This window comes from Narcine bancroftii, chromosome 1 (assembly GCF_036971445.1).
Source record: "Narcine bancroftii isolate sNarBan1 chromosome 1, sNarBan1.hap1, whole genome shotgun sequence".
Lineage (NCBI taxonomy): Eukaryota > Metazoa > Chordata > Chondrichthyes > Torpediniformes > Narcinidae > Narcine > Narcine bancroftii.
Genome location: NC_091469.1, coordinates 25,768,861 through 25,783,875, shown reverse-complemented (window position 1 = coordinate 25,783,875; position 15,015 = coordinate 25,768,861). Strand labels below are relative to the sequence as shown.

Below are 15,015 nucleotides of genomic sequence, written 5' to 3'. Positions count from 1 at the left end.
TCTCATAGTTCCTGAGCATAACTTCTCCCATGTTTCATTCTTTATCTTTATGTTTAGACCTTGTTCCCATTTTTGTTTAGTTTTACCATTTGTTTCCTCATTCTCCTTTTCTTGTAGTTTAATATACATGTTTGTTACAAATTTTTTGATTATCATTGTGTCTGTAATCACATATTCAAAATTACTTCCCTCTGGTAACCTCAGACTGCTTCCCAATTTGTCCTTCAAGTAGGATTTCAGTTGGTAGTATGCCAACACTGTATCGTGAGTTATATTATATTTATCCTTCATTTGTTCAAAGGAAAATAATTTATTTCCCGAAAAACAATTTTCTATTCTTTTGATCCCTTTTTTCTCCCATTCTCTAAAGGAAAGGTTATCTATTGTAAAAGGGATTAGCTGATTTTGCGTCAGTATTAGTTTTGGTAGTTGGTAATTTGTTTTATTCCTTTCTACATGAATCTTCCAAATATTGAGCAGATGATGTAATACTGGAGAATTCCTACGTTGTACCAATTTTTCATCCCATTTATATAATATATGTTCAGGTATCTTCTCCCCTATTTTATCTAGTTCTAATCTAGTCCAATCTGGCTTTTCCCTTGTTTGATAAAAATCTGATAGGTATCTTAATTGTGCAGATAATAATTTTTAAAGTTTGGCAGTTGTAAGCCTCCTTGTTTATACCATTCTGTTAATTTATCTAGTGCTATTCTCCGTTTCCCCCCTTTCCATAAAAATTTCCTTATTATTTTCTTTAACTCCTTGAAGAATTTCTCTGTCAAGTGTATTGGCAATGCCTGAAATAGGTATTGTATCCTTGGGAAAATGTTCATTTTAATACAGTTTATCCTTCCTATTAGTGTTAGTGGTAAGTCTTTCCAATGCTCTAAGTCGTCTTGTAATTTTTTCATTAGTGGATAATAATTGAGTTTACATAGATGGCCGAGGTTTTTATTTATTTGTATACCTAGGTATCGCATTGCTTGCATTTGCCATCTGAATGGTGATTCTTTCTTAAATTTTGAGAAATCCACATTATTCATTGGCATTGTTTCACTTTTATTTGCGTTAATCTTGTACCCTGACACTTCTCCATATTCCTTCAATTTCTTATGTAATTCTTTTATTGATATTTCTGGTTCTGCTAAGTATACTATAACGTCATCTGCAAATAAACTGATTTTATATTCCTTGTCTTTTATTTTTATCCCTTTTATTTTATTTTCTGTTCATATCAGTTCTGCTAGTGGTTCTATGGCTAACGCGAACAATAAGGGCGATAGTGGGCATCCCTGCCTTGTTGATCTGCTTAAGTTAAATTGTTTTGATATATATCCATTTACTGTCACTTTCGCCAATGGCCCCTTATATAATGCTTTAATCCAATTAATATACTTCTCTGGTAAACTGAATTTTTGTAGTACTTTGAATAAATAATTCCATTCTACTCTGTCAAAGGCCTTCTCTGCGTCTAAATCAACCGCTACTGTTGGAGCTATATTTCCTTCTACTGCATGAATTAAGTTAATAATTTTACAAATATTGTCTGTTGTCCGTCTTTTTTTAATAAATCCAGTTTGGTCTAGATTTACTATTTTTGGTACATAGTTGGCTAATCTGTTTGCTAATAGTTTAGCTATTATCTTATAATCTGTGTTAAGTAAAGATATTGGTCTATATGACACTGGTGCGAGTGGATCTTTCCCTGTCTTTGGTATTACTGTAATTATTGCTGTTTTGCATGAATCTGGTAAGCTTTATGTTTTATCAATCTGGTTGATTACTTCCAGAAGGGGAGGAATTAATAAATCTTTAGATATTTTATAGAATTCTCTTGGGAATCCATCCTCTCCTGGTGTTTTATTATTCGGTAGTTTTTTTTTATTATCTCTTGTATTTCTACTATTTCAAATGGTTCTGTTAATTTATTTTGTTCCTCTGTTTGTAATTTCGGTAGTTCAATTTTAGTTAGAAATTCATCTATTTTGTCTTCTCTCCCTTCGTTTTCAGTTTGATATAATTGTTCGTAGAATTCTCTGAAGTTTTCATTAATCTCCGTTGGATTATATGTGATTTGCTTGTCTTTTTTCCTTAATGCCAATACCATTTTCTTAGTTTGTTCTGTCTTAAGCTGCCACGCTAGAATTTTGTGCGTTTTTTCTCCTAGTTCATAATATTTCTGTTTTATCTTCATTATGTTCTTATCCACTTTATATGTTTTTATTGTTTCATATTTTATTTTTTTATCTGCCAATTCTCTTCTTTTAGTTGTGTCTTCCTTCATTGCTAATTCTTTTTCTATATTTACTATTTCCCTTTCCAACTGCTCTGTTTCCTGATTGTAGTCCTTCTTCATCTTGGTTACATAACTTATTATTTGCCCTCTGATGAACGCTTTCATTGCGTCCCATAGTATAAACTTATCTTTCACTGATTCCGTATTTATTTCAAAGTACATTTTAATTTGTTGTTCAATGAATTCTCTAAAATCCTGCCTTTTAAGTAGAATGGAGTTTAATTTCCATCTATACATTCTTGGTGGGATGTCCTCTAACTCTATTGTCAATATCAGGGGTGAGTGGTCTGATAATAGTCTAGCTTTATATTCTATTTTCCTAACTCTGTCTTGCATGCAAGCTGATAACAGGAATAGGTCTATTCTTGAGTATGTTTTCTGTCTACCCGAATAATATGAATATTCCTTTTCCTTGGGTGTTGTTTCCTCCATATATCCAAAAGTTGCATTTCTTGCATCGATTTAATTATAAATTTGGTTACTTTGTTCTTTCTGTTAATTTTTTTCCCAGTTTTATCCATGTTTGAATCCAAATTAAGGATGAAATCCCCTCCTATTAGTATGTTCCTTGTGTGTCTGCTATCTTCAAAAAAATATCTTGCATAAATTTTTGATCTTCTTCGTTAGGTGAATATACATTGAGTAAATTCCAAAACTCCGAATATATCTGACATTTTATCATTACATATCTCCCTGCTGGATCTATTATTTCCTCTTCTATTTTGATTGGTACATTTTTACTGATTAATATAGCTACTCCTCTTGCTTTTGAATTATATGACGCTGCTGTTACATGTCCTATCCAATCTCTCTTTAATTTCTTGTGCTCCACTTCAGTTAAGTGTGTTTTTTGTACGAATGCTATATCAATTTTTTCTTTTTTCAGTAAATTTAGCAGTTTCTTCCTTTAGATTTGGTTATGTATTCCATTAATATTTAAAGTCATATAGTTCAACATAGCTATTTCATACTTTGTTTATCTTTCCTTTCCGTTTCCTCATCATCACCTTTCCTTCTTATCCATTTCTGCTTTCTTTTTTTGAACACTTTATAAGACAACATTTCTAAAACATAAAACATTTCCCTTATTCTCCTATCTAAAATTCCTTTAACCCCACTATCCCCTCCCCTTCCTGAGTTGCCCTTTGTCCCTTGTCGGGCAACCACATCTCCCCTCACCATTTGGATTTGCGAATTCACTCACAAGCGTCAACTGATTTCGTAGTGACCGTAACTCTTCCCCACCCAGCCCCCCCCAGAAAAGATTTTAATTTTCATATACAACAAAGGTCACTCTCTTAATTCCCCCATACTTCCTTTCTTCCCTTTCTTTCCCTTCTTAGTTCTTACCTCTATTCTATTTTTTTTATATATACATACACACATACATATAGTTTGTGGTCATTTTTGTTCTCGTTACATATCTTCCTCTCTCTGTCTGTTTTGTAGTTGTTCTGCAAATTTTCTTGCTTCCTCCGGATCCTGTTCCTGCCCTGGAATAACTATTTTAAGTACTGCTGGATACTTTAGCATAAATTTATATCTTTTTTTTCATAGGATCATTTTTGCTGCATTAAACTCTTCTTCAGGAGTTCAAAACTTATATCTGGATAGAAAAAAATTTTTTGACCTTTGTATTCCAGTGGTTTTTTTGTCTTTTCTTATTTTCCTAATTGCTTTCTCCAATATATTTTCTCTTGTTGTATATCTTAAGAATTTTACTAGAATGGATCTTGGTTTTTGTTGTGGTTGTGGTTTAGGGGCTAATGTTTGTGTGCCCTTTCTATTTCCATTTCTTTCTGTAATTCTGGTCTTCCTAGGACCCTGGGGATCCATTCTTTTATAAATTCTCTCATATTCTTGCCTTCTTCGTCTTCCTTAAGGCCCACTATCTTTATATTGTTTCTTCTATTATAATTTTCCATTATATCTATCTTCTGAGCTAACAGCTCTTGTGTCTCTTTAACTTTTTTGTCAGATTCTTCTAATTTCTTTTTTAAGTCCTCTACTTCCATTTCTACGGCTGTTTCTCGTTCTTCCACCTTGTCCACTCTTTTTCCTATATCTGACATGATCATCTCTAATCTATTCATTTTTTCTTCTGTACTTTTTACTCTTCTTTTTATTTCACTGAATTCTTGTGACTGCCATTCTTTTACTGATTCCATATATTCTTTAAAAAATATATCCATTGTCTTGCCCTTCCCTTCATCTTCCATTTCTCTGTGTTCTTCCTCTTCTTCTTCTGAGTCCATTCCAGGATCTGTGTCCTTTACCTCTGTCTCTTCTGGTTTTCTTGTTGGTTTGTTTGTTTTATTTTGTTGGGTATTTTTGGTCTTCTTATTTTTATTAGAAATGTCTTGCTGCTGGTCTTCTTCCTCTGGGTTGGTCATCTGTTGTTTCTTTGATTTCTTATTACTCTCTTCTTTCTTGCTCGTTATTTTCTGTGTTTTCCTCTTGCTGCTTTGTTGTGGCTGTCAATTTCAGCTGTGGAGATCGACTCCTCAGCTGGTCCCCCCTCCCGTCAGTGTTATTTTTGTCTTGCGCATCGCGCATGCGCAACGCCTCGCGCATGTGTGGTTGCGCACTTTTGTTTGGCTCCGTGAGCCATTTTTGTAGTCCCGAGTTCGGGGCTTCAACTGACCTTTGGGAGTGGGCTTCTCTCTCCGCGGCAGGTCTCCTCGGACAGGTAAGGCGTTCACCTTCTTCTTCTGACGTCCTTTCTTCTTCTCTTCTTCCCGTTGCTTTTGGCTTTTCTTTTTTCGCTGCCATTTTCTCCACACCTTTATTTTCACTTTATTTTGGTTTTTGTGTTTGTGCCTTTGTTTTTTCACTGTCTTTTTTTTACTTTTCTGGAGAGGGCTAGAGTTCCCCGACCGGCCACTACTCCATCACGAGACTCCTCTCTCTCCCGGACTTCCTTGAGGATAAATAATCATGTGATGTCACCTTGAGGAATAGGTAGGCCCGGCCATAAATGGCAATGTGTGCTGAAACATCTTCATATTGATAATCTGTGGGAAGAGGGAAGGAAGGATGGTCTAGGTAAAGAAGGGAGGGACAGTCTTGGGGAGAGGAAAAGACTGTCTGGGGACAGAGGGACAGTCTGGGGAGAGAGGGGTGATCTGGGGAGAGACGGACAGTCTGGGGGGGGAGAAAGAAAGAGAGCCTGGGAGAGAGGGAGGGATAGTCTGGGGTTAGGGACAGTCAGGAGAGAGAGAGAGAGAGAGAGAGAGAGAGAGGGATGGTTTCGAGCAAAAGGGGGTACAGTCTGGGGTGAGAGGAGGGACAGTCTGGGGTGAGAGAGACAGTCTGCGGAGAGAGAGAAAGACAGTCTGGGGTGAGTGGGACAGTCGGGAGAGAGAGAGACAGTATGGGGAGAGGGGGAGAGGGAGGGATGGACTGGGGATAGGGACAGTCTGCAAAGATGGGGATAGAGGATGGGATGATTTGGGTCATGAGTGAGAGGGTCCAGGGAGAGTGAGATTCAGACTGTGGAGAGAGAGGGGCAGTCGAGGGGAGAGGAAGGGAGGAACTCTGGAGAGAGTGAAGTGAAACACCAACGTCTGCAGATGCTGTAATTCTCGCAGGACGTTGTGAGGCCTGCTGAGTTCCTCCAGCATTTCTGTGGAGAGAGTGACCCTTGCTTCGCGTTTGAACCAACATTTTTCAATTCCATTGTCTTCAAGCTCATTCATATTTTGTCATCGTTTCATGTCAGCCTTTCTTGAATCCAAGGGCTAGCTTTTCCCAGCATCCTGAGTTACCACTTCAGCGGAAGGTGAAGGATCAGCATTTGGCCGAGGAAGGTTTTCCCCATGGGTGTGTGATAAACCACTGTTATACTGCGATTGGTTACCACCAGCTGGACACATCTCCTGAGATCGATCCTATCCATTACCTCTTTGCGTGCTCCCCAGTCTTCCTGCCATGATCAATAAGGTTGATTGTTGCTCCAGTCTACAGTCAATAAAAGCCTATCAGTCTCACAACCTCAGTCTTTTGTGCTAATTGATGATGCATCAGTTTTATTGACTATATTTTTCAAAGAAAATGGAGCAATATCTGAAGCCAGAGAGACTGAACATCAAACCTCGATCCTCTGACGCCAAACACGTTCGAACTCTGGCTATGTTGCTTTGAAGACTTCTTGACAGTGATCGTGAATGTTGTTAACATGAACAAGGACAGACTGAAGCTCCTCTTCTCACAAGTCAGACTCCTGGTCTTCCTAATGATCAACGACGTCAAATCGTATGTGGAAGCCATGGGTGCACTGAAGGTTCAGTATCGCAGAAGGGTGAATGAGGTCTATGCATGGCATCTTCTGACCACCAGGAAGCAGTGAGTCGAATGCCAGGTACCCACGAGCTCTCCAGGTCCTCTGCAGGGTTTGCAATTACAAAGCCATGACAGCCGTCCAGAGCGCAGAGGACCTCATCCAGGACACCTATGTGGCCAGATTCCAGTCCGGACTCCTGGAGCAGAAGGTACTGAACCTGCAAGCGGTGGTTGAGTTAGCAGAGATGCTGGAGGAGGCCACCTCTTGGTTGCCGCGGATGCCGCTATCTTGGGACGGGGGACTGCCTCGCGCCATGCATCATTATACTCCTCAAATGACCTGACCTCAGCAGCCATAGCAGGTGATCTCCCCAAATGCTATCTCTGCGGAAATGCTGCCCTGTCAAGCAGGTGGTATGCTCTAGGTATGGGAAAAGAGGACATTATGCAAAAGTCTGCCAGTCTAAACTAAACTGCCTACGAAACCTATTGCGTATGGTCAGCCACCAGCCTGGGCAGCGTGATTGGCACCATCCTCTCGCAGATCAGTGAGGCCATATGTGAGTCATGGGGGCTGCCATTTTGGGCTGTGCGGCCAGCGCTATCTTCTCAGGTCTGCAGCACCATGGGGGAACAGTGACGGCAGCTATCTTGGGAACTCAGGCACTCATCAGACTCAGACAGTGAATCCATACTGGCCTCCATCACCCTGAACCAAGTGGGACACACAAACTTTCCAGGTCCATGATGGACGTCCAGGTAAACGAACTCCTTGATAGTGGGAATATGGAAAGCTTTATCCACCCTGATACTGCTAAATGCCTTTCACTCAAAGTACAGCCAGTCAGTCATAAGATATCACTCACGTCTAAATCCCATATGGCAGACATCCACAGGTCCTGTACGGTGTTTTTGACCATTGGAGGCATAGTTTACAAACACTTCAGGCTCCTCTCGCTACTGGGGCTGGACTTCCAGTGATAATTTAAGAGCGTGACACTGGAGTTCAATGGGCTCCATCCCCCATCACCATTTGCAAAGAACAGTTTCTAGAAGGTCTTCTGCACACAACCTGTGGGCTCTTGACCCTCAAGGTCACCCTTCCACCACTGTTCACAAACCTTACCCCCCACTGCAAGCTAGAGGAGCAGGCGATACTGTGCCACAGACAGAGTATTCATCAAGCCAGAGGTTCAGCATTTGTTGGGCAATGGCATCATCGAGGCCAGCAATACTCCCTGTAGAGCCCCGGAGGTCATAGTAAAGAATGAGGCAAATAACAGAACATTAATTGTTACAGGCATCTTGACGTGAACCCCTCCCCCACATATCAGATATGGTTAACGAGATTGCACATTATTGGGTATTCACCACAATCGACCTCAAGTCGGCATATTATCAGCTCCTAATCCGCCCGAAGGCAGATGGCCATCTTTACCACTTCCTCTGGGTCTCCTTCAGTGTCATCAACAGTGTCTCCGTTATCCAGTGGGAGATGGACCGCATAGTGGGTCCTATAAACTGCAGGCCATTTTTCCATATCTTGACAATGTGATCATCTGTGGCCACGACCTGCAGGACCATGATGCCAACCTTCAAAAATTCCACTGGGCCACGAAGCTGCTGAACCTTACTTATAATAGGGAGAAATGAGTGTTCTTTTTTTTTTAAATTTTTTATTTTTCACACCATAAATCACATTAGCCATGATATACACTTTTTCTTTTTGAGAAATGAGTGTTCCAGACAACCTGACCAGCCATTCTTGGCTGCATGGTTGAAAATAGCATCATTGGCCCCAACCCCTACCGTATACCCCCTCTACTCTCCCACACTCTCAAAGCCCTGAAGAGATGCCAGTGTTTCCTCTTGTACTTTGCTCAGGGGGTCTCCAACTTTGTGGATAAGGCTTGCTCATTAGTAAAAGCCACCTCTTTTCCCCTGTCAGCAGAGAGCCACTCAGCCTTCAGCCACATCAAGGATGATATTGCCCAGGGGGCGATGCATGTGATAGATGAGTCCACGCCATTTTAGGTGGAGAGCGATGCGTCTGACTTCACCCAGGCTGCCACATTCAACCAAGTGGGCAGACCCGTTGCCTTCTTTTCATGCACACTCCGAGGCCCTGAAATCTGACACTCCTCAGTCGAAAAGGAGGCCCAGGGCATCGTGGAGGCAGCATGACACTGGAGGCACTACCTCACTGTCAAACGCTTCACCTTCTTCACAGACCAGTGGGTGGTTACTTTCACGTTCAATAATAAGCACAAAATCAAAAATGATGAAATCCTCAGGTGGAGATACCCTGGCAAACTTAACGAGCCCTCAGACATGTTCCCATGGAACATGCCAGCATCCACATGGGCAGATTGAAGACCTTCCACAACAACCTCTGCCACCCTGGAGTGACTTGGTTCTTCCATTTAATTAAAGCCTGGAACCTATCCTATTCATTGAGGAAGTTATAACAATGACCAAAACTGACAGGTCTGCACTTCTACCACACAAGGCACACCTGATCAAAGTTACTCGCCCCTTTGAGCGCCTGAGCATCGACTTCAAGGGGCCTCTCCCTTCCTCAAATCGGAACATATACTTCCTCACAATTGTCGATGAATATTCCTGCTTTTCTTTTGCCATTCCCTGCCCAGACATGACCACAGGTACAGTCATCAAGGCCCTCTGCAATATCTTCATGATCTTTGGGTACCCCTGCTTCATCCACAGAGTGATGAGCTGCGGCAGTACCTGCTGGCCAAGGACATCGCCACGAGCAGGACTTCTAGCTACAATCCCAGAGGGAATGGGCAGGTGGAAAGGGAAAACCATCCTCCTGGCCCTGAAGTCACTGGGCCTCCCTGTCTCCCACTGGCAAGAAGTCCTCCTTAGTGCACTCCACTCCGTCCGGTCACTTTTATGTACAGCCACTAACAACACGCACGTTTGCCTTCCCTAGGAAGTCTACATCAGGGACTATGCTGCCTGCCTGGCTGACCTCCCCGGGACCGGTCCGGCTTTGGAAGCAGGCCAGGCGAGTTAAGACTGACCTGCTGGTCAAGAGGGTCCACCTCCTCTTTGCAAATCCCCAGTACACCTACATAGCCTTCCCCGATGGGCACAAGCACATGGTCTCCATCTGGGATTTGGCACCATGGAGCGCCCCTCCAATCACGATCGACCACAACAGGCACTCTTTCCCCCCCCCCCCCCCCCCCCCCCCCAACTACCATCTTGGAGATCCATGAACATCACCCATGATGCACTCCTTCCACCCTTCATCTGTCCCTTTCCCCAGTGAACTGTAACTGGTGACGACAGACCCGCCGCACAAGCTGCCCAGGGTGCCACGGCAGCACCCCAACTGTGACCACATCATTCATTGCGGCAGAGGAGACCCCCCTGACAGACTTGATCTGTAAAATAAGTATATGTGTATATATTTGTTTTGTTTCTTCTCTCACCCCACAGGACTCTTCTTAAAAAGTAGGGGTTATTCTGTGATTGGCTACTGCCGGCTGGACACCCCTCCCCAGTCTTCCTGCCATGATCAGTCGATGAGCTTGGCTGTTGCTCCAATAAGAGCCTATCAGTCTCACAACCTCAGTCTTTTGTGGTAATTGATGGTGTATCAAGGTGATAGAAGGTGGTACAGGGCACAGGCCGTTTATCTACTGAAAAATCGCCCACCGAGTCGGCAGATGAAATGCTCCAGTTTTACTGACAGGGAGGGGGTCTGCAGGAAAACGGTCTGTGAAAGGCGAGAGTGCCCGAATGCGATGGTGGTGCCTAACTGTCTGAATATAAAACCATGGGAGAGCTTTATTTCTCCTGAAAGCCCGGCAATCTGTTAAAAATGCAGACGTACACAAAGGGTCTGGGACAACACCAACCTGGTGTCAATGTGCCGCACCCTGCGTTGCTCCTGTTACATACATGCCTGCGCTGTGGGGTTGGGTTGTGTGGGGGGGTGGGGGTCCTGTGTGTGCGTGCAGGCTCCGCCTTGCTGCAAGTAGGTTGGCTCTTTCCCAATTCCCTTGAATCTTGCACAAAGGAGATCCACTGCCATCTCGCCCTGCCCGCAGTTTCGTCTCGGCAAGTCTGTGCCTTTCTCCTTTTGTGTCTCCCTCCTCTCCCTTGAACCAACCCTCCTCCCCCCCCCCCTCCTTGTTTAATCACCCCATAACCTCCTTCTCCCCATCCCGAAAGGTGTCGGCATGTTTTGTGAATGAGCTATCAGAGTCACCGGAGGAAGGTCGAAGGAATCGGGACGGTATCGTTCAGAGCGAGCGGGATGAGAATGCGGAGGAGCTGAGGATCACCTGTCTGCGTTTCGCCTGAGGACTTTCCTGCAGGTAACCGGAGAGAAGGGACGTGGCCCTCCGATTGAAGCAGAGGGCAGCTCACCTGTTCTCTGCACATTGCACTTGGGTGGATGTAGACGTCAAGACCATAACGTTGCTCACCGGGTGTAAAGTGAAGGAGCATTGATATTTCTTACGTGTATTTTGCAAATAACAAAAAAAAAGCACTCAAATCAACCTCTTGAGAATAAGGGAGTGTGTCTCAAAACATGGACTCAAAAGGCTGAGTTGGAGACGGTCTCTGTTTCAAAAAAAATGTTATGAAATGATCAACTCTTTCCATTTGATTGTGTGTTTGTAGAGTTGTTTTTTGGGTGAGTGCAGTAATTCTCTGCACCTGTCCTATGGAAAGCGAGATTATTTCTCCACTGAAATGCCTAAATTGTCACATTTGGGGTCGTTCCCTAACCGCAGCGCTCCGATCTTCCCCACCATCTGGTCCAGAGCGACACCTCCGCGGTTGTTTTGGATGCTTGGGGGTCGTGACTCAACAAGTGGGTGGGAGGGAAAGCCCTGCTTCCCGTCAGTTTCCCTGAGAACCAAGAATATCCTCCCCATGGCCTCGCCCTTCCCGAGTTCGGCCCTGGGACGTGGACGGATTGTGATCCGCAGGATCCGATGTGAACTCAGCCGCTGGGGAATTTAAACTCGGTTAACTCAATAGGTGAAATATTCGCAATGCAAAGTTGCTATCAGCATAGGTGACCTTGGCTGTGGTACAAAGCCCTTTACTCTCCCTGCCATGAGCTTTAGGGAAAGAAACTATGTGACCCCCCCCCAGAACAACTATAGTGTGTGTGGTTGATACTTAAATGACCTAAAAAAAAGGCAGTTGTGGGTGGGGAGCAAACACTGGCTTCTAAAAAAATACAACAATGTAGCTACAAATTAAACCAAAAGGATCCAGTGATGTAGGCCATTCAGCCCATCGAGTGTGTTGATCGTCTCCTACTCAGCCCTGCTCTCCTGCCATAACCTTTTGATACCCTGACTATTCAGATACCTATCAATCTCTAGCTTAAATACAGCCCAATGACTTGGTCTTCACAACTACCCTGGTAGAATATTCCAGAGGTTCACCACTCTCTGGCTAAAGAAATTCCTCTGCATCTCTGTTTTAAATGGGTGCAGTTCAGTCCTGAATTTGTGCTCTCTTGTCCTTGACTCACTGACAACAGGAAACAACTATGCCACATCTACTCTGTCCAGGGATTTCAAGATTTGAAATACTCATAGGAGGTCCTTCCCCCTCTTCTGAACTCCAAGGAATAAAGTCCAAGACCTGTCAAATGTTCCTCATGTTGCTAATCCCTTAATTCCAGGAATCATTCTTGTGAATCTTCTCTGAGCTCTCTTCAATGCTAGCCTATCCTTTCTTAAAGCTGTTCCCCTACTCCGTGAGGCCTCAACGTCGCACTCCTAATTCCTGGGCTTCCTCCCAACTCTGGATTCTCATGCATCTCCTCTTCCTTTATTCAGATACTGCCTGGTGTCAATCTCTTACATGGATTTGATGGTTTGAAGGGCCTGTGCTGTCTGGGTCTGATCTGCCTGAGCTCTAAACTAAACATCTCTGCCTCCCTCTCTTTTTAAAGATGTTCTTTAATTAAACAAGTTGTCATTGACTCTACCTTCTTGTTTGAAGACACAAGGGATACTGCAGATGCTGAAAACTGGAGCAACAGTCTGCTGGAGGAACTCAGCAGATTGAACAACATCAGTGGGAGAAAAATGTGGGGCATGGTACACTGGCCCAGTCCAACTCCTCCCACTGTGTCTACATTACAATAGTCCTCTCTACTCTGCTCTGTCTTGATGAAAGGTTCTGGCCCAAAAATGTTGACAATTCTTTCTCTCTCACCATTGTTGCTCAGCTACTAAGTTCCTCTGACAGATTGTTTCTCCCTGTGTGGTTTAGTTTCAAATACTATCTGATAAACATTCATGGGACATGTTTCCATGTTAGATGATGTGGTATAAACAGTACCTGTGCTGTCTATGCAGTTCTGGGTCGTGGGAACATGTCATCGCTCTTGTAATTCTGAGTTTGGAGAAATTAAACCACACCGAGGCCTATCCTTATTGCATGGCTCTCCCAATGGGATGTGCCTTAAATGTATTTAAGATGGATAGATCAATATTTGAAAGATCAAGGGCTTAAAGATTATGGGGAACTGGCCCTGAAGGGGAGTTGAGGCAAGTATTGATCAACTATGATCATATTAAATAATTGGACAGCAACTATGAGTAGAGGTGACCTTGATCAAATCAGATCCCATTTATTGCCATGTAATGCAACAGAAATGTAATATTACACAGAATTGCTTTAGTCTGCTCAGTGGCGTCACTAGGCTTGGTGTCACCCAGTACGGTAACTTATGGTGTCACCCCACCTCCAATGGCCTCCTCCTGTATCGGACCATGCAGAATTCTTAGTAATGTTTTTAATACTAAATGTTACTCGTAAATTGTAATTCCTGTGTTTCATAACGAACGTAGTGGGAATAGTTGTGAGATAAACAACTAGCAAAATTAAAATTAAACCTTTGCATTTAGGCTGTACATATGATATTGTAATTTACTTATATTTACATAGTTTCATGTGATTTAAAGTGAAAATTCGGTAAGAAAACATTATTAGTTACAACATCATTAGTAACTGAGCGGAATCCTTTTTTTGATTTTTCTCTCTCTTTTCCTTTAATTACTACTTAATTCTCAAACAAGTCATTGATATAGGTTCACAAATACTAATTACCACAATATTGCAGCTAAAATAGTAGAAAATTTGACGAAAACTGTGACTATAAAAACACCAGCAGCAATGAAATCAACAACGTGCGCTTGTAGCGCGTGCAGATGAAACCATGCGATTCGAAATGTCATTGTGATTGGGTAACAATGACAGCTCTGACTGGAGCGCATTAGAGGGTTCGAAAAGTAAATTAGCATAGAGTTTTAGCCTTGTAGGTATATTGATACATGTAAGCTGGGCTTACGAAAAATGTTTTTGTTTTAGGGATATTTTTATAAAAATAATACATTTCTTCTGAAGCACTGCACAAAAATTTATAGACAGTCATTATGGTGTCACCCAGTGTGGTCTGCACCCTCTCACCCCCCACTAGTGATGCCAGTGAGTCTGCCAAGATTTTCCATTAGCATTGCCTGGTGCCACTTACAGTCAGAGAAAGAGAAGTAAAAGAGAGTCACCAAATGTCTGTGGATTTGCCTCCTTCCAGAGCGCCTTCAGCACCCAGGGCCCTTCGGGAGTCATCCTTGTCCTCAGCATCTTCTTGAATTCCAATTCCGATACCTGGCTCTCATGAGGTAGTCTCCAACAGCCAGTAGCCTGTTGTGAGTCCTTTGACATTGTTTCTAGCAGCCCGCAGCCTGTGTGGGTTACTCACCTGCAAGATGCCAACAGCTCTCTGCCTGTGAGTGTCCTTCAACCACAGAGCCACAGAGTGAGGGCTGGTCGCTACCATTGTCACCGACCTTAGGGTCGTTTTCTCTGTTCCTTCATTGAGAAGGGGGTGTGCTCTCCTCATTACTAGTTTACTGTGCCAGCCCACTGCTGCCCCAGTGTCCGCAACCCCTTGAGGCTGGTGTCAAACACAGGCACCACCAACTTGAGCCCAGACCCCATGGTTGCAGGATTTTAAATAAAACCCCATTGGCTCCTTTAACAGGCTGTTTAAAGCCTGTATGGAGCCATTGGCAGTAGGACTGGGCAGTAGGACCCCACGTGGGAGTGCAGTGTTTATTTGTACATATGAATACTTGTCCTGCATATGTATTGTTTGTCAGTATGTGTGTTATGTCTGTTGTGCATCTGTGTGTATTGCACCAAGGACCAGAGAATACTGTTTCATCAGGTTGTGCTTGCACAATCAGATGACAATAAACTTGACTTATTATGTACATAAGAGGCGATGCAGCTGGAAGAAAGGCAGGTGTGGGTTGAATATTTGTGGGTGATCAGGGAATTCTTGTACAATGGCGAGCAAAATGAGTGCAGGGACAGGCTCGGAATGAGAAGGGAGTGAGTGGTAGTGAACTATCCATCTTAAT

At 43.1% G+C, this 15,015-nt stretch overlaps 1 protein-coding gene across 8 annotated transcripts in view; it reads left to right on the top strand.

Annotated features, from left to right (window-relative positions):
• The first annotated feature begins 9,908 nt into the window (after window positions 1–9,908).
• Window positions 9,909–15,015, top strand: part of coro2aa (coronin 2Aa) — a 165,357-nt gene continuing 160,250 nt past the window's right edge. For 2 of the 8 annotated variants that reach the window (XM_069922813.1, XM_069922789.1), the window contains exons 1-2: window positions 9,909–9,995; window positions 10,787–10,932. The gene's annotated coding sequence lies outside the window, so the exon portion shown is untranslated. The other 6 variants (XM_069922794.1, XM_069922802.1, XM_069922798.1 and 3 more) reach the window with 6 other exon arrangements.